Raw genomic sequence first — 13,994 nt, 5'->3', positions numbered from 1 at the left:
AATGAACTGTGCCCCTTTGCTGCCCATGAACTCTAGTCATCTTTACATCCCTCCTCAAAAGCTTTATTCTTCAGAACTATTGCAAGACCCTCATGACTAAAATTCTCAAATCATTCCTTCCAACTCTTCCTTTTCAGGGATGCCATTTAGAAACTAACAAAGGGCTGTTTCTCTCACTCACTGCTTTGGTGGCATCTGTATACAGACAGTAACCGTTTTAGGCATGGCCGATATGTGCATGACTGTGCATATTGAAATGTAATCCCTGCATAAATTGGGAGTTGCCTGTATCTGGAAAGTTTGCTTACTCTACATCATCTTTCTTCACCATGTCATCCCCTAAATGTTCTAGGCTACAGATTCTGTTAGCTGTGCTAGCTGGGGCTATTGGGAATTACAGTGGCTCTGGGTTGTATTTAAAACATGATCCAGAAACAAGGCCAGGAAACAGTCCAAAATCAGTATCACCGGGAGTTCAGCAAAGGTGGGGAGACCTAGAAGCAGACCCCATGTTGTTTCCAACAATGGCAAGGCTAATGAAGGAGGCCTTATATTCTCTGAATATCTTACTCACACCACATCTACAGCTGCTGGCAGCGAAGACATATTAGGAATTGCTGGATCTGTGGATGTATATTGTGTCATCGTTCTTCAGCATGGATGCAAAGCTTTTGGCGCCAGCACCTGTGATGGTGGAGGCTCCACTTCTTCCTCTGACAGTTTGAGGGATTCTTTATCAGGTGTCAGAGGGTCCCTGAAGTGTATCCTCAGCATTGGGTTCAGGGGCCTCTGCCTGCCTTTCTAGGTTCTTGAGGACTACATGTCTGGCAGTAGGCCAGTTAGTCCCAATGGACTAACCTTCTACAGGCATGCCATGTGTTTGAAAGCAGAATAATGTCACAGAACAGTAATATGATTATTTTTCTAAAGGGGGAATCGTTTTATGATTTGGTTTGTAAAGTTAATGTGTATTTGTTTAAACATTTATACACTACTTTTCACCTCTTCTGGATCTCAAAGCAGCTTTTAAAACAGAAACACACACGCGCGCACAATATACACAATTTAAAGCAAATGAAAACACTGCAAAATAAAACATGAGAAATACTAGATTGCAACTTTTCAGTCAATAATATTTGGGATATGCACATGTTATCCCCCTGGTTTTATTAAATTAACACTAAATTTCATCTATCATCTTGCAGTTTTATTAGCTGAATTGGCTGTCCTAATCATTACTAAATTACTTTGAATAAGGGCCAGTTTCATCAAATGACTAATGGGCTGTTATTTTTTTCATTTATTTAAATGTTAATTAATTGTTATAGGGTTCCTATAAAACTGTCAATTCATCAAGACATATTTCAAATTCCATTAATTTCACACACACACACACACAATCATGATCCCTTATAACACTGATTCAAGTCATCCCAGGTGTGTGAGCCAAAAAAGCCCCACCCACAAAACAGATTTATAAGCAGCCTTGGGGAGGTTTACCAATTCTAAAAAAATGAACTTTAGAAAAAACCTTAAGGGGCAGGCAAGAAGGACAGGAACACCAAACAGACCCATAGGAACCTAATGGCATAGAATAGATTATTGAGAAAAAACATAGAATCATAGAACTGTAGAGTTGGAAGGGACCCTGAGAATCATCTAGTCCATCCCCCCTGCAATGCAGGAATATGCAGCTGTCCCATATGGGGATTGAACCTGCAACTTTGGCGTTATCACCACTAAGCTGTAACCAGCTGAGCTATCTTTTGGGTATCAGCTGGGTAGAAGGAGAAATTGCATGGAGTTGCTGGAAAGAAATATAGAAAGGGTAGAAAGAACAATCTCTTTGTATGGATAGGTTGTTTCCTAGTTCACACTGAGAAGTTATTTTAAAATTTTCTCAAAGACGAAGTTGGGGGGGGGGCTGCCAATAGAAATCAAATGAGAAATCAAAGATTTCAGCATACATGAGATTGAGCACCATTGTTTTCAACACACACATACCCCAAACTTCAATGGTTAATGGCATGGCATTTTGACTAACTGTTATGGGGAGAGGGGAGAGGATTGAGGGGAAGGCAAATTGAAATTATGTAAACAGCCTTAACAGAAGCACTCCACACTGAGCTAGTTTGTTGCAAGTCCCCACCAATATATAAAACAAACTATGTTACTTATCCTTTTTTTTATGTGACGATTTCAGGTAGCTGTTCACAGAATTTGTATACTATAGGAGCCTAGATACAATTTCATTTTTATTCATGTATATGCAAATGTATAGACCACTTGTTTATAAAACAGCCGTGAACAAAATATACAAATGCATTGAAAGCATCGTGACAAAGCTAGGCAACACATAAACTCTCTTCATTATAAATAGTGTCAGCTGCCACAGGCAAAACTAACAACGATCCAGCAGACAAGAGCCTGAGTAAATAAAAAAGGCTTCCATAGGCATCAGCAAACAGGGAATCATTGCCTATCTAACTGTCAACAGAATAGAGTTCCACAAAGTTGGTGCAATCATCCCCTATCGCCTGCAGCTTTACGCTTAACATATGGCACCACTAGCAAGGCCTCATCTGCTGGATGTTAAGATTAGACAGGAGCCTCTGTGGCAAGAAGCCCACAAAGATAACCTGGTCCTAAGTTTTTCAGAGCTTTATAAACTAAGATCAAGTCCTTAAACTTGGCCCGGCTGCATATAGGCAGACAGTGCAATTCTTTCTGCAGTGGTGATATATGCTGATGATTGGTAGGTCACCCTGCAAAGCAACCTAACTGCTGCATTTTGCAACCTTATCTCATCACTTCTTCTTTTCCTTTTTGCAAAGTGCGGGATAACAACCACTAGCTGTCAAAGTCATGTAACCTCTGCATGAACATATTGAGATGAACGCCCAATAAACAGCCAGTCTGAAAGCTCCCTGAGGCAAATCTCTTTGGCCATCATATCTTTTCCACTGTAAGTAGAGACAAACTTATTTGGGGCATTGTGTGTGTGTGTGTGTGTGTGTGTGTGTGTGGTGGTTGGGGTGGAAATACTTCAGAAGATAACAGTAATTCCAGATTCAGAGACACTTACATCCTCTTTGATAGAAATAGAAGGTGGCAATTGCTGCTCCCTCTCATGTCCTCCTTGCCTTCTGGTGTTAGGTCAGTCAAGGAGAAGTGTGTCTGTGGATGGCCTATGGGAGACAGGGCAATAATGTGGATGAGCTAAAGACTTTCTGGGAATGAAAAGATTGACAGAAAAACCGTTCAGCAATTCTTACTTTATTTTGAGGGTGTGAATTAGTGACTTAGGATATAGTATGTTTTGTCGCTGTTGGCAGCACATTTAGCAATTGCTCATATATGGAAGAATCATAACTCATTTGCTCAGTGCTACACAAGGGGATGGGATTTTGCTCCGAGGGACAAATTGACTGAGTTTGGGTGCCTGATGGATGAACAGAATTGGTCTCAACTACTGATGGATGAGTTGTATTTTTTTTTTTCTTATATAGACAATAATCCCTAAGAACAGCGTTCATCAAACCAACATAGACCTTTTTAGAAGACTTGATTGCTGTATGAATTTTGAATGCTGGTTGATGACGCCATTTAATGTTGACATCATTGCAGGCCCATGCGTAGCATGCTCCTCATGGATGGAAGATTGAGGTATTGACAGGGTTACAAATCAATGAGGCTAATTTGTGGGGTTAAAAATTGGCCACAACTTCATTGATTACAGGTGTAGGTAGGCTTTGGTTCAGGCAGTGGGCATGTATCTGGGATTAGCCTTCTGACTGGAGGAGGAAACTTTTGACCAGGATCGTGCCTGGGTTAAGAACATGGAAAGTTGGTGTATGCTGAGTCAAACGGTTGGTCCAACCAGCTCAGTATTGTCTACATGAATAGCCAGTTCCTCTCCAGAATTTCACACAGGAGTCTCTCCCATTCCTATTCTGGAGTTGTCCCAGGGATTGAATCTGGGACTTTCTGTATGTAAAGCATATTTTTAAATGACTGAGCTTTGGCCTTCTTGTGTACTCATTTTCAAGAATTATATTCTTGGAACAAATAATGCAAACATGATAGGAAAATGGAGTTTGCCCAGCTAAGCCAGCATTTTTAATGATATCTTATTAATGTAGTTTTGCTGAGGGGGGACAATCAATCACACAAATGAGAGAGAAGTTAAAAGTGATCATTTCAATCTAGAAATGGTGTTCCTTAAGAGACTGCTTGTCATACATATGCTTCATCCGTAGGTGTTGATGGACAGAAGGATGGGGGGTAATTTTGTTCAGTTTGCACTTTAGTGTGAATTTACCTAATTTGCATTTCTGGAACCAAAGAGCGAACTGAAAAACTGTAATCCTTCAAAATGTGCACTTCTCCAAATTTTTGAGTTGCAGTTCTTCAAACAGAAAGCATACACAAAAATGCAAACGTTAATAGCACATAAAAGTTACACTAGGCAAATTTCCTTGACCCCACCCCCTGAAAAAGTGTGCATAGGGCACATTACATATAGAAAATGCACATATTAGGAGGAATGTGGATGTAAAGGCATTCAAATATTCATGCAGACCTTTTAAAGAAAAAAATGCAAATTGAAATGGAAATGGGATGAACTGGGAAATTAAGAAAAAGAGAGAAACCAAAGCTATCCCATTCATCAGACTCTTGATGAGCAATGTGTTTGATAATGGAGTCCCTCCTACAATTAGATCAGCACATATACTTGTGAAACAGATAACCAGTATAGTCAGCTATAAAAGGGCTGATCACCTTTCTGGGATGTGGAGAGGGGACTGAATGGAGCTCCCCACTTCTACTTTGTGATTGTTATCCTCAAAGCAAACCCCTATTTAACAGGTTCACATATACAACAACATAGGCAGAGCTTACTGCTGCAAGCAAAAATCTATGAAATGAATTAGAGATGCAGACTTCCAGTTGCCAGCCAAAGTACAACTATTTCATCTAGCCCATTTAATGTCATATGTCTCAGGGGTGCATGTGCTAATTGGAACCCAGGAACCAAAATATTGCATTTAAGCAGAAATGCTCTCTTCCAGCCTTCCCCATTTGAATCGATCATAGTGCCAGATGAAAGAAAGTACTCACCATAGAGTAATTTTCAGATAATGTGTGTTGTTCTGCAGCTCCGAACCTTTTCCCTAACAGGTGGTAACATGGCTGGAGGCCTGTTCAGCTTCCAGTGTAAAAGAGAGACGGAAGGGGTGAGGAGAAAGAAAAGGAATTCTCAGGCGGAAAATGTCTGCCAAGCCCTGACATAGATGTATATGTTCTGATGAGTTTGAAAAGAAGACTGGGCGAGGGGGGGGGGCATTAATCACAGCATTAATAAATTGCAAATACAGGTTGGATAGAGTTTTACAGAATAAGTTTATTACTTTCACTGTCTTACACACATATAAACACAAAGCCCTGCTCACAGCACCACTCTCTTCTACACACACACACACACACACACACACACACACACCACCACCACCCGGAATGGCCAGCAGGGAGACACAGCACTGCCACATGATGAAAAGGCACTGCAGGGGGCAGTATGGTCAGGGAAGTTTGGGTGCACTGGTAGAACTGCCAGATTGGCTCTGCCACCCAATATCACTGCCACCCTGTTTCACACCCCTCACCACCCCAGTACACAGCACCCATGCCACGGCCAAGAGACCAGATCCACAGTGTCTCCACACCACTTAGATTCTGCTTGCAGAGAAGGCATAAAGCCTTTCCCACATGCCTATTCACTGGCAAGGAAGACATTGACCTGTGATGAGTGCTACATTGTTTGGCTTCCTCACAAGGACATGCAGGCAATGTATTATCTGCTCACTGTGAGCCTCAAAGAGGAGTGTCTTCCTCGAAGCTCCTAAGTTTGGGGTGCTGAAAAACACTCACAGCAAATAAAAACCTCTTAACTGGAATCTAACATTTTGAAGGAAGGACTGAAGTTCACTGGTAGAACATCTGCTTTGCATGCAGAAGGCCTAGGTTCCATTTCTGGCATCTCCAGGTCAATCTGGGAATATCCCCTGCCTAAAATACTTGAGACTTGTGGCCAAATAGTATAGACAATACTGAACTAGGTGGACCATTGAATGGACTCAGAATAAACCAACATCCCAAACATCTAAGGACCAGTGTCCAATTATTCTTAATGCTGCCCCCAACCTAATTTGGGGCCCAAGCCAGTGTTTCTGAGCAGCCCTGATCCAGTCTAATGCAGGAAGATGCAGGGCTGCCTTAACCTGGATCTGGGCCCCAAACTGAATCAGGGGTCCTAATTAAAAGCCCAATTCGACACGTGGTTGGGGAGAAGAAGGGGACACACACAGGCAGATGTCTCCCCCTCACTCCTTTTGACAGTCCCGGCTCATTCCAGGTGGACCTGATCTGACCTGGAGTGATCCAGAGCTGCCTCAACTTGCTCCTGCTGAATCCCAGATCAACCCAAATTGGATGAATTTGGTACATCCTAAAGTTTTGGATTTTTAAAGGAGGAAATTGCCAAAAAGCCTCCTAAAAATCCTGCAGGGCAGGCTATTGCAGATGAAATGAACAAGTGGGGAGGTGGGGGAAGAATGCTAAGGCAGAGATCCCCTTTGGTGTGAGAATAGTGACAATACATTACAAGCACACTAAAGTCTCTCTGTTTTTCAGGTGTGAAATGTTGAAGTGGATCATCATTCAGCCTAGTGCTTGATTCTTGCTTGAAGTTACGCAAAAAATAAATCATAATTGAAGAGCACTACTAGGGGATGGGAATGCAAGCTTGAAAGCAAATGTGCACTGTATGCAATGTTCTTGGGAACAAAACAATTGTGAAATTTTACAATGTTAAGGTGACAGTAGAGAAACAGTGGCATATTCATCTCTTTGCAAAAAGGATTTTATGTAGCTAATGTGCTAAAGTCACCCAACCTTGCAGGTTTGGATGTGAAAATCACTCTCATTTACAGTGTTAAGAGTTTAATACATAAATTAATGAAAAAAATCTCCTAGGACTAACAAGTTTCACTTTTATTGAATTAAGCCTGCATTAAAGCAACCAAAGTTTAGCAGGCAGGGAATGCTCCCCTTTGAACGTCATTCTTAGAGTTTTCCCCAGCAGAGCAATTTCAGATGGATTAGCAATAAGAACATAAAACAAGAACATTGGATCAGGCCATTGGCCCATCTAGTCCAGCATCTTGTTCTCACAGTGACCAAACAGATGCCCATGGGAAACCCACGAGCAGGATTTGAACACAGGAACACTCACCCCTCCTGTGGGTTCCAACAACTGGTATTCAGAAGCATTGCTGCCTCTAACTGTGGAGACAGAGCTTAGCCATCATGGCTAGTAGCCATTGATAACCTGCTTCTCAGTGAATTAGTCTAACCCTCTTTTAAATCCTTCTATCACACAGTCTAGTGATGTATGGAAGTGAGAACTGAACCATAAAGAAGGCTGATCGCCGAAGAATTTTTTTTTAAAAAAATAATATTTATTAAAGTTTCAAACAAAATTACAATAATGCAAAAAAGAAAAAAAGAAAAAGAAAATACAAAAAACAGAAAAAATAGAATAACAATGAAAAAAAAATCAGTCTTTCCATATCTTGTCTTTCGTTCACTTGTTTCCCTGACCTCCTCACACCTCCCTTTTTTGCATTCCAGTTCAGTTAATTAATTCAGCAAGTCCTTTCCCTCTTTGTTCTTATCTTAATCCTTTATCTTAGTATATTATTACTTCAAATTCCCATCTATTAACAATCCATTTTTACATAGACCTTAATAACATTGCTGCTAAAACCACTTAACTTCATTCCAACATCATTCTAACATTCATTAATTTTGCAATATTTCTGTAAATAGTCTTTAAATTCTTCCAATCTTCTTCCACCGACTCTTCTCCCTATTGATGCTTTTGAATTATGGTGCTGGAGGAGACTCTTGAGAGTCCCATGGACTGCAAGAAGATCAAACCTCTCCATTCTTAAGGAAATCAGCCCTGAGTGCTCACTGGAAGGACAGATCCTAAAGCTGAGGCTCCAATACTTTGGCCACCTCATGAGAAGAGAAGACTCCCTGGAAAAGACCCTGATGTTGTGTGCAGCTGGGCACACAACCAAAAATGTAAGACAGAATGTCTCTTTGACAAAGCACAATGTACCAGTAAGTTTTGCATCTGCCTCTGATCTGGATGCCATAGCTCCTGTAATCTGCAACTTAGAGAGTGACATGAGAATTGGCAAAGGTGATGCGGCTTATGCACTTCTCAACACCCCACGAAAATTGTGGAAGCAAAGCCCATGCATCAAAACTCTTTAAACAGCAAGGGTGATTTTTTATTTTTTTTTTACTTCAGCAACACTTCCTAATGATCATTCTTTGCAAGTGAATTCCAACATGACCTTCATTCTGAAAGGTAATTAGCCAAGCACTGACTATTCTATGTAGTCTCTATTATGATCCTGGTACAACTAATTTACTACTGGCTGGTCTAAAAGGATTCCCCATTTAGCTTATTCCATTCTCCTGAGAAGTCATTAGTGAGCCCTAGCCTCCTACAAGAAGAGCAGTTTGCTTTGAATAAATCACTTGGTATCTTCAAGGGGCTCGATATTTTGGCAGTGTTTTGGTTTCTGTTTCCTTGATTTTTCTTTTGCTTGTTTCACAAATTGACATGTCCATTTACACATCAATTAATCTGGGGCACTTTGTGACCCCTTTAATTTCAGGGTAAGAAAACTCATAACTAGGCTTTTGAGGCTGGAATCCTGCACATAGTTACTTGACCTGACAGTAAGATGGAAACTTACTCTCTGCAGTACCTCATTCTAAAGGAAACATGAACCCCGGGGAAGTGCTTGGATTGTAGCACTACTCTGAAACTGTGGTGGCATCTAACAGTATACTGCATAACCATTTCAAATCTTAACATTAACTTTGTGTTAAGGTGTGGGTTTTCTTTTTCATGTTTTTCAGATTAGAAAACCTGTGGTAAACTTTCATTCAGTCAAGCATCATTCATCTCACTAAAAGGCAGCAAGACATGTGAAATCACTTGTATGAGTTTCCAATATCAAATCAAATCCATTGAGAACAAGTACTTAGGATGTAGCCTTAATTTAAGCTTAATATGGATGAAGAACCAGCAAATGAACATAATTGTGTTACTCTGCTAGAACCTCCATAGCATTTAGTAATATAATCATGGCAAGCCACTTCCATTTTGCATTCCTACTCAAATGTGTATATCTACTTTTTAACAGATACCTCTGCTTACATAATTGCATTAGTATTACTAAGTTAAGGTGCTACTTAGCAATATGATCTTATAATGACTGTTCATTAAGATCATAGTGCAAGCTTAATAGGAAGAGGTAATACTGTATTGGCTTCCCCCACAGTTTGAAAGGATATGTTACCAACATTAAACTGCAACAAATGACAGTAGTTAAATGCATTTATTACATGGGTGCATTTATTACATTGTTTTTTTCTTTAGGTATAATTTGGATGTCTGATTTCTGCACAGATTATTTTAAACACACACAAACTATATGGGGAAGAAAACTAAACTAAAAAAAAATTAAATGCTCATGCCTTCATTTTTTAAAATGAATTTTTAAGATGAGGTGATTTCTTTCTGTGATCTAAAGAAACAGTCTTGTGTAAAATGAACGCAAGAATGAGATCTTAATTTTAGACTTCATATTTTAATGAGGTCCTGTGTGCACAGAACAAAACTAGCATAGATCCAATCTATAAAAACAATACTAGAAAATTGGTGAGCATAATCCTGACTCTTTGATGCACATACATTCTATTTAACTGTATATCTGTCCTCAAGTCATTATGAATGAAAGACAATTCTCTCTCTCTCTCCTTAAATAATAGGATTAGACTTTGAAAAATATTTTAGGGCAAACATATATACTTGGCTGGAAATGAATGGGACTTTTAAATACAAGTTCTTTTTACCGTAATATAGCAGGGAGAGGTTATAAATGCCTGCATTTCTTTTCAACTGAGGGGAAATGGTTGTGGTTGTGCCCTGTATCCTGCTTCCACACCATCTTGATTAATATCTACTGGAGACTGAACTATAAAATACAAATTGCTATGAATTGTTTAAGCAAGGGTTTACTTTATCTAACTAAAACTATCTTCAAGTAGGTTCTGTCATCTTGTTGTTGTGTCAGAAATACAGCCAATAGCATCCCTCTCTTTAGCACGTTAAGTAATTAACAACATTAAAAGGAGGAAAGGAATTATCCAGCAACGTGTGCAATCTTTTTCAAAGTGGCAGCGAAAGAGAAATGCTTAAAATATATGCATGCAAAAATTGACTTAATTGACTTCCTTCTTTTCCAGATTTATGTAGGACTTTGGTGTGATTGACTGAGCTGCTGTTCAACAAAAATAACAATGCATAAGGCAACTAGCTAAAGCACTTATGTACTACTGAAGAATGTACATTGACAATGGGTCAGAATAAAGAGCATTTTTTACAAAGATTTTTGCACAAAAGACATATTCAGTAATTTTCCTTAACTGGCAAGAAAGGCACTTCTATGAGGTATGTATTCTCCATTTAATACCATGCAGGGCTTGATCTTTTCGGCTAAAGTACTTACTCACACTTTCCATTTTTCAAAATTGAAGGGAGCATATAAAGAAAGCATATCAGAGTAATTTTGTGCCTGCCTTAGCAATGGCCCACATCGCCACTGGGTCAAGAGGAAGGACAGGATCATTGCTTTATGGAGATTACCAAGAGACCAGGTAGCAGACACAGGTATCTCCATTTATAAAACGTTGAAGAAAAATGAGCATGGCAGTTGCCATAGTGCAGCCAGTGAGTTCAGTGTTCACAAGGAAATAAGAAAAGGGAAGATGATAATACTGAACAGAAACCAACTTCCCAAACCATGATATTTCTGCTTGGGAATGAGCTAGACACTGAGTCATAATACTATATGAACCTTGGCTCATCCATTCAAGCTGAATGGTGGGAGATTTAGGACAGTAGAAAGAAATACATCTCCACACTGTCAACCTGAGTGGCTTTAAAAGAACAAGATTGCACACATTTGCAGAGGATAAGAATAGTAATGGCTACAAGCCATGATGGCTGTTGTCTTTGTCCATTGAGTTTTCTTGGCAGAGATACTGGAGTGGCTTACCAGTTCCTGCTCCAGGAGGATCACGTTTAGTCAAAACTCTGCACTATGACCTGTCCATCTTGGGTGGCCCTGCACGGCATAGTTCATAGCTTCTCTGAGTTATTTAAGCCCCTTCGCCACGACAAGGCAGTGATCCATGAAGGAGGAGATCCATGGTGCTTGAGGAGACACTTGAGAGTCCCATGGACTGCAAGAAGATAAGACCTATCAATTATTAAGGAAATCAGCCCTGAGTGCTCACTGGAAGGACAGATCCTGAAGCTGAGGCTCCAATACTTTGGCCACATCATGAGAAGAGAAGACTCCCTGGAAAAGACCCTGATGTTGGGAAAGATTGAGGACACAAGGAGAAGGGGACGACAGAGGACGAGATGGTTATACAGTGTTCTTGAAGCTACCAACATGAGTTTGACCAAGCTGTGGGAGGCAGTGGAAGACAGGAGTGTCTGGCATGCTCCGGTCCATGGGGTCATGAAAAGTTGGACACGACTAAACGACTGAACAACAACAGCCATGATGGCTATACAGTGGTACCTCGGGTTAAGAACTTAATTCATTCTGGAGGTCCATTCTTAACCTGAAACTGTTCTTAACCTGAAGCACCACTTTAGCTAATGGGGCCTCCTGCTGCCACCGTGCCACTGGAGCACAATTTCTGTTCTCATCCTGAAGCAAAGTTCTTAACCCAAGGTACTATTTCTGGGTTAGCAGAGTCTGTAACCTGAAAGGTCTGTAACCCGAGGTACCACTGTATGCTATCTCCAGGATCACAGGCAGCATTCCTGAGAACACTCAGTTGCTGAGAAACAGCAGGAGGAAAGAGCTACTGACCTTATTTCCTGTTTGTGAGTTTATTCCAGGCATCTGGGTGGCTGCTGAAATAGATAAGCATATGCTAGACTTGATAGGTCTATAGTCTGATCCAGCAGAGTTTTTATTTTGTTCTTATTCATTGGTTACTGTTTTACTGTAACAATAGTCAACAATTAAATTATATCCTCCTAGGATATAATCCTAGAAGTTTCTTAAAAGCAAATAATTTAGCAAGAAACTGCCTTATTCTGAATAAGACTATTCAGTAATAGAGAACTTTCCCAGCCCTTCTCCCTAAGGTCTAAACTGGACATTACTGTCATTGTGTGGCTAACAGCATTCTACGGACTTTCATTTTCATTAACACCAGGAATAGGCTCCCTAATTTCCATTGGAATTGCAGTGTTCAGGGGTTTACCCCTTTCTTCCCAAGCTATTGTCCCAACAAAAGTTGTCTATAGGTGATTTAAGTCTGGGAGGGAAGAGTTAAACCTCCCCGTTCGCGTCTCCGCTCCTCCACATGCAGCTGCTGGGTGACCTTGGGCTAGTCACACTTCTTTGAAGTCTCTCAGCCCCACTCACCTCACAGAGTGTTTGTTGTGGGGGAGGAAGGGAAAGGAAAATGTTAGCTGCTTTGAGACTCATTTGGGTAGTGATAAAGCGGGATATCAAATCCAAACTCTTCTTCTTCTTCTTCTCTCTATGTGCTGTGGTCCCAATGAAAATCTCTCCCCCCCCCCCCAATAAATAAATAAACAGCCATCAACCAGCCAAGTATTAAAGAGAATAAAACTCCAGGCACGGCTGCTAACCATGCAGTTAAAGTAACATCGCATTTGGCCCACAGATAATTTAACAGAGGGTTCTGGGTAATGCTGTAAGAAGCAAGACAACACTGCAGTGATAAAGCCATTGAACCATGAATATTTTTATCTGTTTAATTTTACTGCTTGATCGACCTCAGATCACCACCACAAAGAAAAGGGATCTGGTACAGAGAGAGCTTCATGTTTAATAAGATAATGATATCTTATCATTGTCATTATAGTAATGAGGTTCTGGCACTCTTGTGATCCTTGGGATACCCCGCACCATAATAAAACAAGACACCATAGGAAAGGAGATTATGATCTGTTATGCCTCCTTAAGCTTACAATATCTCCAAGGAAAGTAGTACAGATTCTATAAAATAAAACTAACAGGAGGAGTGAATTTGACCGAATAGAATGATATGCATTTAAGCCTCTGCGGCTGTGAAAATAATCTGTCTCAAGAACAGAATGATGGCTGCAATTGAAATTCAGGGGAATTGCTTCAGAGCAGTAATAGTTCAAAAATAAAAACATAGTAATAGCTTTTAAATCTGTGGGTTATGCTTCTTATTACTCATAATTCGGTCCTTCGTTGCATATGCTCTTATAAAGGGAAGTCCTCTTTCTGCATATAACTGCTAGTTCTCCTTCTGCACAAAACTGCACAAAACTGCTGCATTTTGGGGAAGCCTTGCACCTTTCCTCTTGCATTCTGGGAAGTCTTGTTTATAATCTTCTCCCTGCTTTTGCACACACTGTACAGATCTGTTCTAAACACCAGGACATTCTTTTCCTTGTTCAGTCATCCTAAGCTCATGGAAAACAACATGACCCGCTCTTCATGCCTAGCTGACCACATCTACAGAACTTGATTGTTATATTGTTTCATGCCATGATCCATCATTACAATCTAATTAGGAGGCTTCATGCCTGTCTAGTTCTACCTTCGATTCCCAGCCGATTCCCAGCCTTTAATCCACCGATAATAAATGATCATACGTAACCCCCATTTCTCACATGTAATTCCCGCCTTATGCTTATGTTAACCAATCAGCAACAAGTTTCTTTGCGTATGTATGTATCAACCAATCAGCGACAAGCACACCTGTGGCAATGCTTGCAATATTCAATAAAACAGGCTCCCAGGGTCCGCCCTGGCCAGACG

At 40.4% G+C, this 13,994-nt stretch overlaps 1 long non-coding RNA gene across 3 annotated transcripts; it reads left to right on the top strand.

The window, feature by feature from the left end:
• The first annotated feature begins 2,617 nt into the window (after nucleotides 1-2,617).
• Nucleotides 2,618-13,432, top strand: LOC144327504 (uncharacterized). Of its 3 annotated transcripts, XR_013392574.1 has the most exons (5): nucleotides 2,621-2,755; nucleotides 2,835-2,965; nucleotides 3,510-3,666; nucleotides 6,691-8,440; nucleotides 10,393-13,432. It is a non-coding gene; the product is annotated as an uncharacterized LOC144327504 (long non-coding RNA). The 3 variants fall into 3 exon arrangements; XR_013392572.1 differs by having other exon boundaries at nucleotides 2,618-2,965; XR_013392573.1 differs by having other exon boundaries at nucleotides 2,620-2,965; nucleotides 6,691-8,148.
• Nucleotides 13,433-13,994: the final 562 nt, after the last annotated feature.

The sequence above is a fragment of the Podarcis muralis genome, chromosome 4 (assembly GCF_964188315.1).
Source record: "Podarcis muralis chromosome 4, rPodMur119.hap1.1, whole genome shotgun sequence".
NCBI lineage: Eukaryota > Metazoa > Chordata > Lepidosauria > Squamata > Lacertidae > Podarcis > Podarcis muralis.
The sequence above is the reverse complement of the archived record's forward strand: the minus strand, read 5'-3'. Positions and strand labels throughout refer to the sequence as shown.